Source organism: Littorina saxatilis, linkage group LG7, assembly GCF_037325665.1.
Source record: "Littorina saxatilis isolate snail1 linkage group LG7, US_GU_Lsax_2.0, whole genome shotgun sequence".
Classification (NCBI taxonomy): domain Eukaryota; kingdom Metazoa; phylum Mollusca; class Gastropoda; order Littorinimorpha; family Littorinidae; genus Littorina; species Littorina saxatilis.
The window spans coordinates 23,493,476-23,511,189 of NC_090251.1; the positions used below are offsets into that span (position 1 = coordinate 23,493,476).

The 17,714-nt window shown below is 39.4% G+C and overlaps 1 protein-coding gene and 1 long non-coding RNA gene across 2 annotated transcripts in view; one reads left to right on the forward strand and one right to left on the reverse strand.

Moving 5' to 3' along the window:
* The window catches only part of LOC138970969 (uncharacterized), a 148,856-nt gene that overhangs the window by 122,883 nt on the left and 8,259 nt on the right, over nucleotides 1–17,714 (reverse strand). The gene's annotated exons all lie outside the window — the stretch shown is intronic.
* LOC138970968 (uncharacterized) lies at nucleotides 766–12,057 on the forward strand. Its single transcript, XR_011457129.1, has 7 exons — nucleotides 766–1,030; nucleotides 1,800–1,865; nucleotides 2,402–2,482; nucleotides 3,519–3,610; nucleotides 4,275–4,360; nucleotides 4,942–5,070; nucleotides 10,964–12,057. It is a non-coding gene; the product is annotated as an uncharacterized lncRNA (long non-coding RNA).

Genomic DNA, 17,714 nt, shown 5'->3' on the forward strand with positions numbered 1-17,714 from the left:
GAACATGGTCGGACGCTGAATCACGATGATTTCACTTTAGCTCGATAGTTCGTCGCAAAATACATTATAACTCCGTTATTTTTAATTTCTTTGACTTAAAAATTGGTATGAAGTCAGACATTGTTGTGAAGATACTATATATATAAAAATATTACGTGAACATGCTTTAGTTTGAGGTCGCGCAAGGTAGTGCAAGGTCGCGTGTGGTCGCGTAGTAATTAGTCAGACCCCCAGTATTATCAAACCGGGACCCGGTACCCGTGTTTCAAAGATCACGCATTGTTTCTTCCATTAAGTCACAAATGAACAAGCAAACAAAACGTTGCTTACCTTCTTAAAACTTCTTCTGGCTCATTACCAGACTGCAACAAATTGACGCAATGGTGGGCTGTTGGAAGGTGCATGGCGCAAACCGGAAGTAGTATCTCCACGAGATTGTCGCTTTGCATGTCGTACATTTTCCGATTCAAGTTCTAATTTGTTCCAGCTGCATTTATTAAATGCAGCTGCATTTAAAGATACTGGACTTGTCAAATCCAGGTGCACGGAGCCCCTGGGGCTTTTAGTCATACCTCAGGCATCTATTCCTTTGAATAAATACCAAGTTTCATTGACTTCCATCCAAGGAGTCAAGAACTTCAATTTTTTTACGAATTAATTTTTAACTCGGACCCGCCGGTCCTTGCCCTATTTCTTAATTATTTTTAGATCTGCATCATCTTGATGATCACCACATGCACATAGAATGACACGTCAGAAGCAAACTAGGTCACACATAATTGATGAGCTTGTAGGAAAAAATGGAGGCTCATTCAGTCGTATCGAACCAGGGTGATAAGAAAAGAACAAAACGCAAGGGTCCCCGGCCGACTGTACCGGATTCAACCAAGAAGAAACGAAAACGCACTCGTGCACGTAACTATGACACGTCGCGCGTGTATATCGGTGAGGAGCTTGCGCGTTGGAACGAAGTGAAGAATTAATTTGGATTCATCACCAATCCGCAGTTTGCTCGTCACCTGCTGAACAAGTGGGTATTTTTTCATGCATTTCATGAGATGTTTAGGATGCTATTTATGTTATGTGATGGAAGTGTATATTGGACTTGTTTGTGAAAAGTAAATTGACCAAAGAATTACTGAATTAGGGTGGGAGGGATTTGTTGTGGAGCAGAAATGTATCACCGTGAGTCAGTAAAAGTGCCCGTTGCCCTGACAAACTGTCGATACTTTGCGTTCGGCGTTTGCTTTGATTACTGGGAACTTGCGTAAGCTGCTGTCTTGTTTAGTGTCGTTTAGTCATCATTGCTTGTGGTGTTGGGATTCCCAATTTATAACCTGTAAAAAGGAAAATGTATGCACGAGGTGTTTGACGATTTATTTCGGATAAGCGAACCGTTTCTTTCTGCGGCCATTTGCGTCTGTTATGATACTATTTATAGAACTATGCAAATGAAATATATTACAAAACATAGATCTATCGGCGCATTGTGCGATTTCTGCTCTACACTGTGTGTGTGTGTGTGTGTGTGCCCCTGTGTTCTATGTGCCCTCGTGTGTGTGTGTGTGTGTGTGTGTGTGTGTGTGCCCCTGTGTTCTATGTGCCCTCGTGTGTGTGTGTGTGTGTGTGTGTGTGTGTGTGTGTGTGTGTGTGTGTGTGTGTGTGCCCCTGTGTGAATGTGTGTGTATGTATGTGGCCATGTCTGTGTATCCCTGTGGTTGTGGCTTGTGTTTTTCATGAGTCTTGAACATTATTTATTTATAGGACATTTACTTAATTTTTCTTATTTTGTGAATCAGCATTGAGGCTACAGCAACAATGCCAAGCAGAACACAGGCAGGCGGTACTTCTTTTGATCTCAGCAGGTAGTTGTATGTTTTAAATTATCAATAAAATAAATAGTACAAAAAAAGTCATAATTATATTTATAGAGATATATGAAGATGGAAGTGTGTTTGTTATTGGTGTAAAAGCCAAACAGTTAGTTGATACTAAATAATATTATGATTTGTAAACGATAACAATTAAGCTCAGGCTGCTGGGCCATAGAATATCATGCCTCACGCCTAACGTATATCACGTATACATCATGTCTTTTTTTGGTAGGACGTTGTGGCAGTTGTAGATTAATAACAAGCATTGAAATGATGATGGTAACCAGGATGTTCTGAGAAGAGGGTGAGCTTGCTTGTTACATAATTCATATTTTGTATTTTTCCATGTTTGAAAATATGTGTCACTATCTGTGTCTAGATCATCAGAAAATAATGAAGAAAGCTGCGTGAAATAACAAATATTCTGAGAAATGGTTTCACTTAGACTAGAGTTAAAGTATAGTGGTATTGTAGTTGAATTTGCAGGAGAGAACTGTTGATTAGTTTACATTATATGCTGCTTTCAGCGACAAGAAGTTTCATGGATCAAGAGCTGGTAGGACTGTGAAGCAGAAAGAGCTATCTCAGTCTTTCATTGACCCACTAGAGTGAGTTGTTTTTCTTTGATAAATATTGTGTGGGTGTGTTCAAAACACATGCTGTTTGTTGTATACGTATTAAAACAATATTTATAAAATAAAGTTGATTAATGTGAATACTGCAAATTTCTGTGTATGATAAAATCCTTTTATGGTTACAAATGGGTATTGGGATTTGTTTCATTTATGATTGATCAGAACAAATATATTCCTTTTCTATTTTCTTGAACTCTGTGTGTCGATCCTGCTTGGCCAAAACTATCTCATTCTCATTGAGTGAATGATAAATTCTTCAAATAAGTTTTTCTGTTTTCTGTCAGGAACTGGTTAATTCTGCAGATTCCAATAAGCAATAAATTGTGCATTGTGTAATTATTTTTCAGGTCATTATTGGAATGTTCAGAAACTGCTTTGACTATTGTAGGTATAGGGGCTCTTTGTGACACATGTACCCATTCATTAATCTTACTTAATTATCTTAGTTTTCCCTCAATCATTAGCTTTCAGCATTTAATTGTTATGGGTAGCAGCTCAAGACAGCTACACTAATGGTAGTACTAATTGAAAAGTGTAGTGGATCTAAGACTAAGAGTTGATAACATATATATGTTTCCCATGGCTTTACACAATTTGTACTACCTAAAGCAAGTGAGTGCATGTTAGTTTTAAAACACATAGAGAATACCACATGGTTTGCTGTGCTGTACCAGATTGACAGGAGCTGTTTTTTCACATATTGAACTGCGAGCGAAAGTGAGGTGTACAGGTGCTATGGTCGCATGCTTTGCGGAGACTGCAGGCTTGACCCATCTCAGTCTTTGGGGATGGTTACCCGAGACTATTTAAATGTAGTCTCAGCAATGACTCATGGTTTGTCATGTTGATCTTTTAGTTTGGTAACGACTGACTAAATGTTTTATATTGCTTCACGCACCTTATTGTTTTGTTTTTAGAGCCCTAATAGCTTGTGTCATTTTAACTGATATTGTTTTTAGAGCCCTAATAGCTTGTGTCATTTTAACTGATATTGTTTTTCTTTGGTTAGCCTCACAATTGAAGTTACAGTTGAGTCTGGAGAGGATCAGGAGGACTAGATGATCCTGATTATGATCCCAACATCACATTGACAGCGATTCTGTAAGAGATTTGTTATTCTGGTGTTACCTGTGATGGTTGGCCCCTGCGATGAGAGGACACCTCCCTTCAAAGGACACCTAATATTGTCCTTTTTCTATTATCTCTACCAGATTATACCTGTTATGACAGGCCCCCTGCATTGCAGGTACATTTTTGTCCTTTCACCGCAGGTATCACTGTACTTTTTATTCTACTCCCTTTGGAATATTATGGTGTTAAAATACACAGTCTATAACAGTATTATCACAGAAGGGATGTCGTTTGGGTCGGCCCTTCTGCCAATCGCCGATTTATTTTTACTTTATTCGAAACTTTCATGTCCCTATCGGCCAAATGTCCAAAGAGTATTCGCCTAAATCGGCCAAAGTTTGTCCATTTTTTTGTATTGGTCAGGCTTAATGCCCCTCGGACCATGCACCCATACATACATGCGTGTGTACCTGTGTGTGCATGTGTACACTGTACATGTGTGTGTGTGTGTGTGCCCTTGGTGTTTGTGGCTCTGTCTGTTAGGCCCTGTGGGTGTTGGTTGTGTTTTCATGAGGTTTTTAAATAATTATTTTATTGGACATAATAATAATATATATATGCATTGTGTTTTTGAAAGTATTGTACATTTTTTTTAATTGCTCATTTTATTTATGTTTTACATTTTGTGAATCAGCATTGAGGCTACGTTCATACTGCAACTGTGCCAAGCAGAACACAGGCAGGTGGTGCTTCTTCTCTTGATCTAACTTCTATAAGCAGGTAGTTGTATGTTTATATCCAGCAGTTAATAGTACACACAGAATAAAAATCCCCATGCACGGTCTCACATCCACACACAAAATCAGGAATGCATGCAATTTATTTATTATTTATGAAAAAGCCAAACAAAGTAATAGGTCAGTCAGTTGATAGTTTATATGATCTGTAAACGATGAAAAAAAGACAGTTGCAATCCATCTTATTGTGCAATTGAAGATTGATCGATTCCAAAACAGGTTTATGGGGAAAACGTTGATTGTGAAGTTTCTTTGTTTTCTCGATACAATATGTATGCTGTTTGTTACTTTATGAATATAATCTTGCCTTAAACACAACAATACTTGTTGCCTGTATACTTGTTTCATAACTATGATAAGTTAGTACAGGTGGAGCAAATTAATGCTGAATTAATTTCATTATCAGACTCGGTGATATTCTCAATGACATTGTACGACTTCTTTCCTAATTTGTATATACATGTACCTTGGATCTATTATGTACATGTACATATTTTAGGTTAGTGTTATTTTAGGTTCAGTGTACTTAACAATCTAAAAATGATTGACGTGAATACTTTTAAGCCACGGTGGTCAGCCTATACCTGGGACTTCTGGTTTGACAACATCAACACCTGGTACATTTGCTTATGGACTAAAGGTGCATCCATCTACTCCTGAAGTATGAGACATATCAGCCGCAGAGCCTGAAAGGTACTTGGTTTAAAGATTTTGCCTTTTTAAAGTTCTCAGAATTCACTCGTGTAGAACTTTATCCCATGGTCAAAAGATGTTATGACAAAATTGCTGTCTCAGTGTGACTGAAACTAAAGAATGCACTTGACTTAATTGAATGCAATATGCAATTATGATAAGAATAAAGAAAGATATATAAAATATAAAATATCTGTTGCAAAAAAATCACACCTACAGATTTGCCACTCTGTGGACAGGCCTTGCATAAGCTGAAATTGATGTAAACCAAATATGAAGTAATTCGGCGGAAGGCTGTATCAGTAATTAGCATTTTTGTGGGTTGCATTTTGCGGTGTCAACCTGTGCAATACATGCTTTCTTATTTCATATCAGATAAGAACCCCACATTTCTACTTTTCTGTTTTTGAGTATAGTATACACTACTCGTCATAAGAAAAACTACACAGATGCGTTTGAGGTCAGATCTTTCTGATGAGGCTGTTGATTGTAAAACCAAATATATCACTGAAAAGTTCATTAATTCCCATACCTTGTTCACAAAACAGATTACATGAGGTAGTGTCAATACAGTGGAACCTACAACACAGACACATCCCAAAATCGAATTCGCAAAATCAAGGTTCCCGCGATCAAAAAATCTAAAAAAATCAGAACTAAATCGAAACATGTTTAGCATGTCCTTAGACAGTACAATCAAATCTGCATCCAAATCAGTCAGTGTTGTTCACATATCTTGTCTAACAAGGACGCTATGGCATGCTGAGCGGTGTAGGCGTCAATCCTCTCGGCAGGCATAAAAGGCAGTTTTTGAAGCCGTTTTAGCGGGTAATGAGACAAAAAAATGGTACATTTGAGTAACTCGCAAAGCATTGCCTTCAAACTTACGAATACGGGGATTTGTGCAAACACATGTCGTAAACTACACACGAAATACCAAGTCATTAGAGATATTAGTTCTGCTGTTAGGGGCGGGGATATAGCTCAGTTGGTAGCGCGCTGGATTTGTATTCAGTTGGCCGCTGTCAGCCCTAGTTCGATCCCAGGTTCGGCGGAAATTTATTTCACAGAGTTAACTTTGTGTGCAGACTCTCTTCGGTGTCCATACCACCCCCCGTGTATACTACATTGGGTGTGCACGTTAAAGATCCCACGATTGACAAAAGGGTCTTTCCTGGCAAAATTGCTTAGGCACAGTTAATAATTGTCTACCATACCCGTGTGACTTGGAATAAGGCGGCCGTATAAAATTTCATCTCACACGGCATCACTGCAGAGCGCCTAGAACTGTACCCACGGAATATGCGCGATATAAGCCTCATTGATTGATTGATTGATGTTATGCGACATACCAGAAAGAATTTTGATAATAAAGAGGTACCCTGTCCGATTGAACAGAAACAAATTAAAATTAGCATGCATTTAGAAAAATTAAACCTTCAATTTACCTTTAAATTGAAAACATTAAATGTTAAGTTTTAACATTGGCTGTTTACAGCGCACTTGTTTAAACGCACACACAAATTCTTGAAAAATGCTTTTTCAAGAGCCATTGATCAGTTAAGTGTGTCGGCAGTGAGCTTTGCTAGGCGTAGGCCAACATTTGCGCTCAGCGCTCGGAATGAGTCAACTTCTTAAAAAGTACTTTCGCGTTGAAATCCTCATACCACCCATGTCTGATAAAATATGTACATGAAATGTGAGTATGTGGCGCATCTGTCATTGTTTTTGAAGATTTCAACAAATCATTTTTTTTGATGAGTCAGCAAAAACCTACCGTCAATTTAATTTGTTTCTGACATAACAAATAACAGCAGACCTATTAAATGTCTCAAACAACTTGAAACTCAGTATGCACTTTACGACATGTGTTAGCACAAACATCCGAAAGTTTGAAGGCAATGCCAGGGGTGGGATTTCTTCCCTCGGAGACGGATTCCCAGGAAGAATTTGGCAACTTTTTTTTTATACCTTTTTTTTGTTAATCCCTGGCAGCTGTTGTTTACACTGGGTTCATGTGAGATGTAGTTGTGCCAGGTCAGCCACCTTTCACCATGTCAGAGTGACTAACAGGGGGCAGCAATGTCATGTCATGTCATCCAGGGGAATGTGGCATCATAGTTGCTATTTGTAAACTCGGCTCACCCACATCTTTATATACTCCTATTGCAGGGATTCACAAACCTTCAGTGCTGTGGAACAGAAAACTTGCATTCCTGATCTATGAACCAGCGGTATTTAGCTTCTGATGCATTGAGCCCTTTAGAAAGTTAGCAAGTGAAACAGACTTAAAATTAAATAAAACATATTTCTCTTTTAATTGAAGCTATGATTCAACAATCATTTTGAAATATAACTCCTGAAATGAATTGAAAAGCAGCATCAGAAGACTGTGTATGGCATTAGCAAGGGATATAACTCTGGTGGTTTCTGTTTTTGTCTAAACCTTCTTTTTTAACCTGAGCAGTTAGCCCTTTTAAGGTGTTCAATTGAAGCAAACTGACTTTAAACTTGTTTCTCATTTGGTTCAAGCTATGGTTAAACAATTATTTGAGAATATACCACCTGTAATGATAAAATCATAAGCTACATGTAAAAATTTGAAATACAAGGGAGGACGTGACTTATTTTCTGTGTTTGCCTAATTTTTTGTTAGCTAGGCGATTTTTCTTTAATGCGGTAAACATTTTTTATATTAAGCATTAATTTACTCCCCCACACCCCCCCCCCCCCCCCCAAAAAAAAAAAAAAAAACAAAAATGGTGTGCTATTTTTGTTGTTAAAGGCACAGTAAGCCTCCCGTAAACCATCACAGAGCTCCCCGAGCGTCTGCATACAGTACAAGCATACTTCCATTTGAACGCTCACCGAACGGGAACATCCTGGATGCTTTCTGTCGAGCGTGAGAAATTTTCAAAGAATTTATTTTCGTGGACTTGGTCCTCTACAAATGGCGCCTCGTTTTGGTGCTGGACGGCTGTTATGAACCTTATTCAACTGATACCGGAAATCACGCCCGGACAGTAAGCCTCCCGTAAACCATCACAGATACTGTCAGGCTTTTACACACAGTACAAACACGCTTCCATTTGAACGCTCACCAAACGGGAACATCCTAGGTGCCCTACGTAAAGAGCGAGCAGTTTTTAAAGAATTAATTTTGCAGATTGTCTCGAACACTTTTTGGACCCATCCTGAACTCAGGTCAAAAATTGAGTTACTTCCCTTCGGGTCTGATTCTATCGATGTAAACTGGCGATAGCCGTTAATCGATGATTATCAGAATGTTTTTGGACCAAGGTGCGTTTTTGCGCTAGACCTAACTTTTAAAATCCTAAATAATAGATTGACAGCTTGTTACACATACATTCTTTAATCATAAAAGAATTATTTTTTCATCAAGACAAGATCAGTACAAACCCTGAAGCAGGGTCACGCAAGGGTCGTAGCAGACGACGGTTTACAGTGCATATCGCCGTTCCTCTCAACAGTCAAAAGCCATCGCTAGAGTTCTTGTGAACCACAGCCGTTTGTTTCGTGCATAAAAACGTGCTATTGTAGATAAGCTCACATCGAGTCGCATTCAAATGACTAACTGACGACTACATTGTGAAAAAGGGAAACTGGATCACACGGGTTCACGATGGCTCAGGGGTAAGATAAACCACGCAAAAATAAATTCTTTGAAAATTGTTCGCTCTTTACGGAGGGCACCTAGGATGTTCTCAATCGGTGAGTGTTTAAATGAAAGGGTGTTTGTACTGTGTGTAAAAGCCTGACCGTATCTGTGATGGTTTACGGGAGGCTTACTGTGCCTTTAAGCCAGGAGAGGCTCAAATAGCACCTTGATTTGCTAACATTTATTTTCATCTGGTTAGTTCCAAATACCTTCAAGTTTACAAGAATTTTTTGCAGCTCCAATTTAAAGTTTTTGTTTAACTTTAAGGAGATGCTTCTAAAACTCTTCTTCAAATGTGTACCACTTGTTTTTGTAGACCCCCAAGCAAGAGTGATACAACTAAACACATTCAAGTATAGAGGTTTTTGATTTTATGCATTCATTTACCCCCTCCCCCCCCCCCCCCCCCAATAATATTTTTTAAACAAACAAAATTGTGTGCTGTTTTCAGAGTCAGAAGAGGCTCAAATAACACCTATTGCATTGCTAAAATTCATGTTCAGCTGGATACTTCCAAATACCTTCAAGTTTACAAGATTTTTTTAAATGTTGTGCATCTCCAATTTTAAGTTTTTGTTTAACTTTAGGCGAGGAGATGCTTCTAAAACCCTTCTTGAAATGTGTATACAACTTGTTTTTGTAGACCCCCTAGCAAGAGTGGTGCAACCAAACACCAAATTCAAGTATAGAGGTTTTTGATTTTGTGCATTCTTACACATCCCCCCCATTTTAATTTTTGTGGAAGCTGTTTTCAGTTTTAAACCTGGGAGAGGCTCTAATAGAATACTAATAGCCCCTCTTGAATTACTAAAATTCATTTTCAGCTGGTCAGTTACAAATATATAATATATTATGCATCTCTAAAAAAAACTTGTTTGTTATAAGATTTAGTCAGGAGAGGCCACCTAAACCCTCCCTATAAAGTATAATGCTAAAATTCATTTTCGGCTGGGGGGCACTGCCACCCTAGACCCCCCAACATGGGCGCTGCCCCTGCACCCCGCTGGAGCCTTAGCGGCCACTGGACCCCGGCCTTCCAAAATGTTTAGTCCTGGCAAAATGTTGGGCTCCCACCCATGCTGAATGCGTTTGCGAGTTACTCAGATGTATCCTTTTTTTGGTCTCATTACCCGCTTAAACGGCTCCAAAAACTGCCTTTTATGCCTGCCGAGAGGATAGACACCTACACCGCTTAAGCATGCCATAGCGTCCATGTTAGACAAGATATGTGAACAACACTGACAATGACTGATTTAGATGCAGATTTTATTGTTCTATTTGAAAGGGGGGGGGGGGGGTGCACTAATTTGAGTTCATTTACTGGATTCATGGCCCATGTTGTGATGGGTTCTGTTGTTGTACTTATGTCCGTCTGGTCTGAAGGCATACTCTCCTAGCCTTCACCAGATCATGTGTTGGACTACACAGTCCGGATGATGTGGGTCGTGTATGACCCATACCTTCCAAATAAGGAGTCAACGTAAAAAGCTTGGGTCGTACATGATCCACGCAATCCGAATGGGGATAAACGTTTTGCCGCCGCTTTGCAGAGTATGCGTCGTACACGACCCACGCCATCGGAATAAGGATAATAAACAGCGTGAAATTCCTTACTAAATTCCAAATGGGTCGTCTTCGACGAGTCAGCAAAAACCCACCGTCAATTAAAGCTTTGTGCCAAGGATAGAACTGTTTTCGCGAGAAGGAGTGTGCCTTTAATCTCTTTTGCAGCACAGAGCTAATATTCCTCAGCGCGACAGCCTCTTGGCTTTCCAACCTTTTTTTTGTACTTGTGTCCTTTGTTGCCACGTTTTGGGTCTTGAACCTTCTCTGAAGATGTGTTGACATCAGCAGCCGATGGCCCAAATTCGGGTGATCCGCCTAGTATAGGGTCGTCATCCAAAACTGGTTCTTGGTTAAGGTTGTTCAGGGTCGTGTTGGGAAGGGCCCAGAGGCTCCGTCTGTCCGTGCCCCCCCCCCCCCCCCCCCCCGCCCCGCCCCCCTTTTTTGTTTTCATGGTCGTTGTGCAGGTAATCCAGATCAACTTTGAGAACTTATCTTCTTTGTTGTCAAATGTGTCATCCTGAAACATACATAGAGGAACATGTTTAAACGATTTCAAAAACAATGTAAACATGCAAATAAACTTGTGTGTGTGTGTGTGTGTGTGTGTGTGTGTGTGTGTGTGTGTGTGTGTGTGTGTGTGTTTTGCAGGTGCTTCACACACACAGGCCGAAGTGGAAGTCATTACAGAAGACTTGTGGCTGTTTCCTAACTGCGTGTGTGTCATAGACAAGACGACCCGTGACACTTTGAGCTTCAAGAACAGTTGATCAAATTTGTGTTTGTTTTGTTTTTTTAACATGTTTTTACTTCTTTTACTTTCATATATATATAGTATTACAATAACATCAAACACAAAAGACTGTGTTGAATGTATCTTTAAAAAAAATAGAATAAAGAAAAAAAATAAAGCACAGTAAACAGTCACACCATTTCAAATTTATATAAAAAGAATTTAAATACATCTCTTTTCTTATTAATTATGTAATATTATATTTCTAAAGTCTATTTGCTTTTTTATTCCGCTATTTTTCTTGCCATCATTGACGCTCATTATCTTTGTGTGATGTTTGACATGGATGTGAATTTAAGGAACAGTGATACAAACGTTCAACATTCACACCTAATAAATCAAAATACACTGAACATTCCCCCTGCCAGATATCTTCCAGACTTGCACAATGCAACTGTGCATGTGGTTGTTGGTAATGAGTTTTTTTCCCCACAACCAAGTGAGTGAGTGTGATTGCATTATGCCTAATGGGTGGCGATGCCCACCTGGTCACAATGGTACAAACGGAACACATGGTTCAAACCACAGCTCCAGACGGAATGATGATGGACTGAAAAGGTTTTACACATACCTTGTTTACATGGTGTACAGTAAGCTCACTTGATTTTAAATGTCTGGTATATGTATCATACCTCCCCCCCCCCCCCCCAACACACACACCCAAGGCCAAAGCATACATCAATCTCCACTCCCACCGATCTATTTTTATTGTTAGATCTGTAAATTGAACAGGTTTTTGAAGCTACAGCATACAGGCTGGTGTCAAGCTTACCCGATTTGTGGCTGAAGGTTGTTTCTTGATGACACTGACAGGCAGAAGAATTAAATGCTCTTGCAAGTACTTTCACTTTGGAGTGTAGATGTCATCTGTCCCTGTCAAGTCCCTTATTACGAAGGATTGTTGTTTGTCTTGATGGCATTAACTGGAGGAAATAAAAGCAGCAAAGCAAAATTAGTATTTCATTTGTCATCTCTCTCCCTCTTTCTCTGTGCATGCGTATGGCTGTGTGTGTGTGTGTGTGTGTGTGACGGTATGTGCGTGTGTGTGTCTCACAGTATGCATGTGCGGGGTCACAGTGTGTGTGCGTGTGCGGTTTTTTTGGTTGGCAATGAGTGCGTGTGTGTGTTATTGTTTGGTAATTTCAAGGCAAGAGAGCCTTCTTATGCGAATACCCCAGTGACTGAGTCAGCCACTATTTGCTTTGTGTTCGTGACTAAGCTAAATTTGATTTAAACCAAGAGCATAAAGATGACTGAATGCTACAGTCATGAAAAATGATCGTTGCTGCTGCGTTTTGTTTTTCTCTATCATTTCAACTACGCAATACATTACGGTAGGGTATAAATCAACACATCACTAGACTCTGAAACTGACAGCATTTTCCCAAACAGATGACACATTGATTACAGTATGATAGAAGTTGTCAGATAATTTTACACTGTAAAACTAAAAGAGGCAATGTGCCAAGAGGTAGATACTGTACATGTTTTGAACGTAGAACTAGAGTTCGGCGAAGGCAGATTTGAGACAGGAACAGGAGAGAAATGTAGATCTACATACTTGCCTTCAAGACAAAAGCGTACAGCAAGGAAAGCATAGAGACAGAGACAGACAAACCATCTTTGATACAGACCTTACAATACATGAATGCAAACAAATCTAGATCCAGACGCTTACCTTTCATTTCACCCCACGTCTGCTGCATGGACAGTAGGAACAGGTCCCGATGTTGCTGGTTTGTGTAGTTTTTACTTTCATGGTTCCATAGATTCCAACTCCTCGCCAAGATTCAGGTTGATGAAATATTTCGGTTCCGAATCGGCAAGTTTTGATGCTGAACTGACCGCCATTTGATGATTTGTAAAGTGGGTGTCGACTGAAGTGCGCTCAGGGGCTGGAACTGGAAGTTCCTTGCGATCCGTTCGGAATAGATAATGCTGTATTTCAAACGGATGGGCCGAGACGGGTGCTATCAAGCTTGTGAGACGTACGGTTCGCATGCTACACGGTCGGTTTGTGGTCAGTTTCGGGCGGTCCGTCTCAAACGTACTGGCGAATCTGATCGTGTATCTTGGCATCAATGATCAAAGCAGACGACGCTTACGTCACGAATCTGTGCGTACACCACGTAATAACTAGGTTAATTTATGCACTCGCGTGAACAAGAAACTGTCGAGCTTCACAGATGTCGTCGTTGGGTAGTTTTGGGTTTGTTTTACTACCATAGGTGGATTTTTGAACTGTAAATGCACTCAGCCGCAACGAAAACGCAAAACGAAGGCTGTGAGCTGCACTGTGCCTTTAAAAATAAATACAGCTGTATTTAAAAATAATTACACCTGTATCTAAAAATAATTACAGGTGTATTTATTTTTAAATACAGCTGTATTTACTATTAAATACAGGTGCAATTATTTTTAAATACAGCTGTATTTATTTTTAAATGCAGCTGCATTTAAAAATAATTACACCTGTATTTAATAATAAATACAGCTGTATATATTTTTAAATACAGGTGTAATTATTTTTAAATACAGCTGTATTTATGATTAAATACAGCTGTATTTATCATTAAATACAGGTGTATTTATTTTAAATTACAGCTGTAATAGTTATGAGCCAAACGGCTTTCCATACTGAGGTGGGGGTGGGGGGGGGGCACATGCAATGACTGTTGCGCTAGAGGCGTTACCTTACCCTTTTGGAAACACTGTGCGAGCATTACCCGGATTGTTACCTGTAGGGGAAGATGTACTCCTGCGTTTCATTAGTGAAAAGCTGCTGAAGGGTGCAATGTCTTGGCCTTCGACGCTACGCCAACGTTTCAAAGCACTACCAAAAATATGACAAGGCTGGTGTTAAGAACTGGGACGGGGATTGGGGGTAGGGGTCTCACATTCGTTCATGAAGAAGTAAACGACCATCGACCGTCTGTATTAAATTATTACTTTGTTCACTAAATCATGAATATAATCATGCATGATATTTTTCTCATTTGTGGTACGAAATCAAAAACAACCTTATTTTCGTTCAACAAAAGTATTCATTAGATGATTTAGCCGAATGTTCAACAAAGGGAACTGCTATTTTTTCAGTGACGAAGATATTTGTTGTTGTTTACCAACAACACCACGCCACCAGCTCCTGAACAGAAAATAGTTGTACTGGCAGGCAAGTCAAATCATTGTTAGCATCTCTGAAAAGTTTGTAGTTTTTGTACAATATTAGCCTATAACTGCAACGAACCGAAAAAGACTGTTTCAGGCAAACGCATGAAAGAAACACACACACAAAGCAACATCGGTCATCCATGAAATAAGAAAAAACACAAACATCAAAAGAAAAGGCAGCAAAGGGAAATTCACGAAAAGATTTGGTGAGAAAACAACTCCAGAACAGCTATGTTTAGGTGACATGCGCAACACAATCGACGTAAGCCATACAGCATACCTACACACTCGTACATCATAATTATGACGAGATATTCATACCTGGCAGCGTTCTTTCCGATAACATCACACTGGCGTTACAGGAGACTGCGTTGCCTTTCTCATTTCCAATCTTACGCGCAATTCGCATATTCCCTGAATTCTTACAAGACTACTTTGAGTTATACACCATATTTTGTATAATGCCTAGCGAGCCAATTAGGAGTTTTAACGCAAAATGTTTCATTTACTTACTCATCAACTTTTTTTCGGCTGCTGCGCATACATGTAAAGTAATGTTAAGAGAAAATATTGACGTTCAGGTGCGTGTCTTATTATTATTATTATTATTATTGTGATCATTTTTATGCGCCTAATCTAGATATAGCCCTAGGCGCTTGCATATTAATTTCTAATGTACATTATTATTCTACAAATTATGGCCTTTTGGGCTGAAAAGATGAACAGGTTGTTATAAATGGCAATTAAAGCGGCTGTTGTTGTCAGTCTCTTTCAGAATCAGAGTTCCAAAGACAAATCTTACATTTTGCAAAACATTAGCTCGTACGGGTCCCTTAATATTACGACTGACTTTTCTCTGACGGATTTTTTCTCCTTCTTTGTCTTAGTATTTCTCACCTCCATATTACGTCCCCCTCTCTAATACGACATACGACCGTCCATACAAGGACTTATAACGTCCCAAATTTATCACGGGGTTGGTTTACTCTGACTTATATCTCCAGTCGAGTGAGTAAGCGATACGGACACAAACACGTGCTGAAATCCTGTCCGTGTACATCACTTCGGCACGCTAACGGCTGAAGCCATGGTTTTTCGTTTCTATTTCAGGTCATTACTTTATTTTGAATAGATAAAGGTCATTCGCCAGATGTCTGCTTCATTTTGCATAGAACTGTGCAAGAACTCCTACCTTTTAAACACGCAAAGTTACAGAAACGTTATGAAAGTAATCCGATCATCGAACCAAAACCGAAAGTTGTGGTGACGTCATGACATTTTGCGATGTACGTATGCAAAGCGTGTGTAACATTTTCGGTCTAGCTAACAATGGCGGCCGACGAACATGGGTTTTGAAATCTGGAATTGTTCTTGGTTTTCCCCGATCCGTGACCGAATGACGCGATATACAGCCACGCGTTCGTTTGAATCAATAAATTCTTCTCAGAATCCCGTCAGTGAAGTTTGAAGGTGAGTAGTGGAGTGTCCTAAATTACTCAACTCTGTGGACAGTCCGTAGTGCAGTTGTCCCTAAGTTGAATGAGTGAGTCAAGTTTCATCGTGAAAACTGACGCTTTTGGCTACAATTTTACATCAGTTTCAACACACTGCCGCGGTTCTTATTCGTTTTGTTCCTTGGGTTTGGGACACTTTTCTTTGTTTTCAACCAAATCGTTGCTGGGTATCGTATGACTATGATTAGTAGAGCGGCTCTGCTATCGACATCGATGTGCATGTTTTGGGACGCGGCATGCTTTCGTTCGACCTCAGTTTGTTTATTTTAAACCTTAACCCACGAGTAGTTACGGGGCTTGATTAAACAAGCAAGAAAACTGTGTGGGTAATTAATTGAATTAGAAAACAGGTTACCATAATCGTTTAAGGAAAGAATAACATTACTTTGTGGGAGGAATCAATCAAAACGCCAATGTCATTCCGGGATCATTGACGGACCCGGACATAACAAAACAATCCTCCATAATACGACCCCTCCATGAATACGACCGAATTTCGGTTACATTTTCAAAGTCGTTATACAGAGGTACCACTGTACAACGATTTCGTTTTTTTCCGACTGACAGCGGAAGTTGAGCAGACACAGCGTACTTTTTTTTTGTCAAATGGGGATGGATAAACAGCTGGAGCAGGTTGACCGCACTCACACTTTACGAGAAGACAATGTGCATACTAAATTTACGAGAAGACAGTGTGCATACTAAATTTACGAGAAGACAATGTGCATAATACATTTACGAGAAGACAATGAATAATCTATTTACACGATATGATCTCGCTCCAGGGAGACATGCAGATAGTTTCGCACAAAATGGCGGCAGCGTATTAATGGAGTACAAAACACTAACAATGAACATTTCGATAAGGGAGGTAAAACGTGCCCCCAACAACAGAGGAGGGGCTCCCATAAAACGACAGACCGTGAACCGTTGAATTTTATTTTTCGGAATCACTGCTCCCTGACCGTGTTTATATATTTAGTCAAGTTTTGACTAAATATTTTAACATCGAGGGGGAATCGAAACGAGGGTCGTGGTGTATGTGCGTGTGTGCGTGTGTGTGTGTGTCTGTGTGTGTGTGTAGAGCGATTCAGACTAAACTACTGGACCGATCTTTATGAAATTTGACATGAGAGTTCCTGGGTATGAAATCCCCGAACGTTTTTTTTATTTTTTTGATAAATGTCTTTGATGACGTCATATCCGGCTTTTCGTGAAAGTTGAGGCGGCACTGTCACGCCCTCATTTTTCAACCAAATTGGTTGAAATTTTGGTCAAGTAATCTTCGACGAAGCCCGGACTTCGGTATTGCATTTCAGCGTGGTGGCTTAAAAATTAATTAATGACTTTGGTCATTAAAAATCTGAAAATTGTAAAAAAAAAATAAAAATTTATAAAACGATCCAAATTTACGTTGATCTTATTCTCAATCATTTGCTGATTCCAAAAACATATAAATATGTTATATTCGGATTAAAAACAAGCTCTGAAAATTAAATAAATAAAAATTATTATCAAAATTAAATTGTCCAAATCAATTTAAAAACATTTTCATCGTATTCCTTGTCGGTTCCTGATTCCAAAAACATATAGATATGATATGTTTGGATTAAAAACACGCTCAGAAAGTTAAAACAAAGAGAGGTACAGAAAAGCGTGCTATCCTTCTTAGCGCAACTACTACCCCGCTCTTCTTGTCAATTTCACTGTCTTTGCCATGAGCGGTGGACTGACGATGCTACGAGTATACGGTCTTGCTGAAAAATGGCATTGCGTTCAGTTTCATTCTGTGAGTTCGACAGCTACTTGACTAAATATTGTATTTTCGCCTTACGCGACTTGTTTTTTTATATTTAGTCAAGTTTTGACTAAATATTTTAACGTAGAGGGGGGAATCGAGACGAGGGTCGTGGTGTATGTGTGT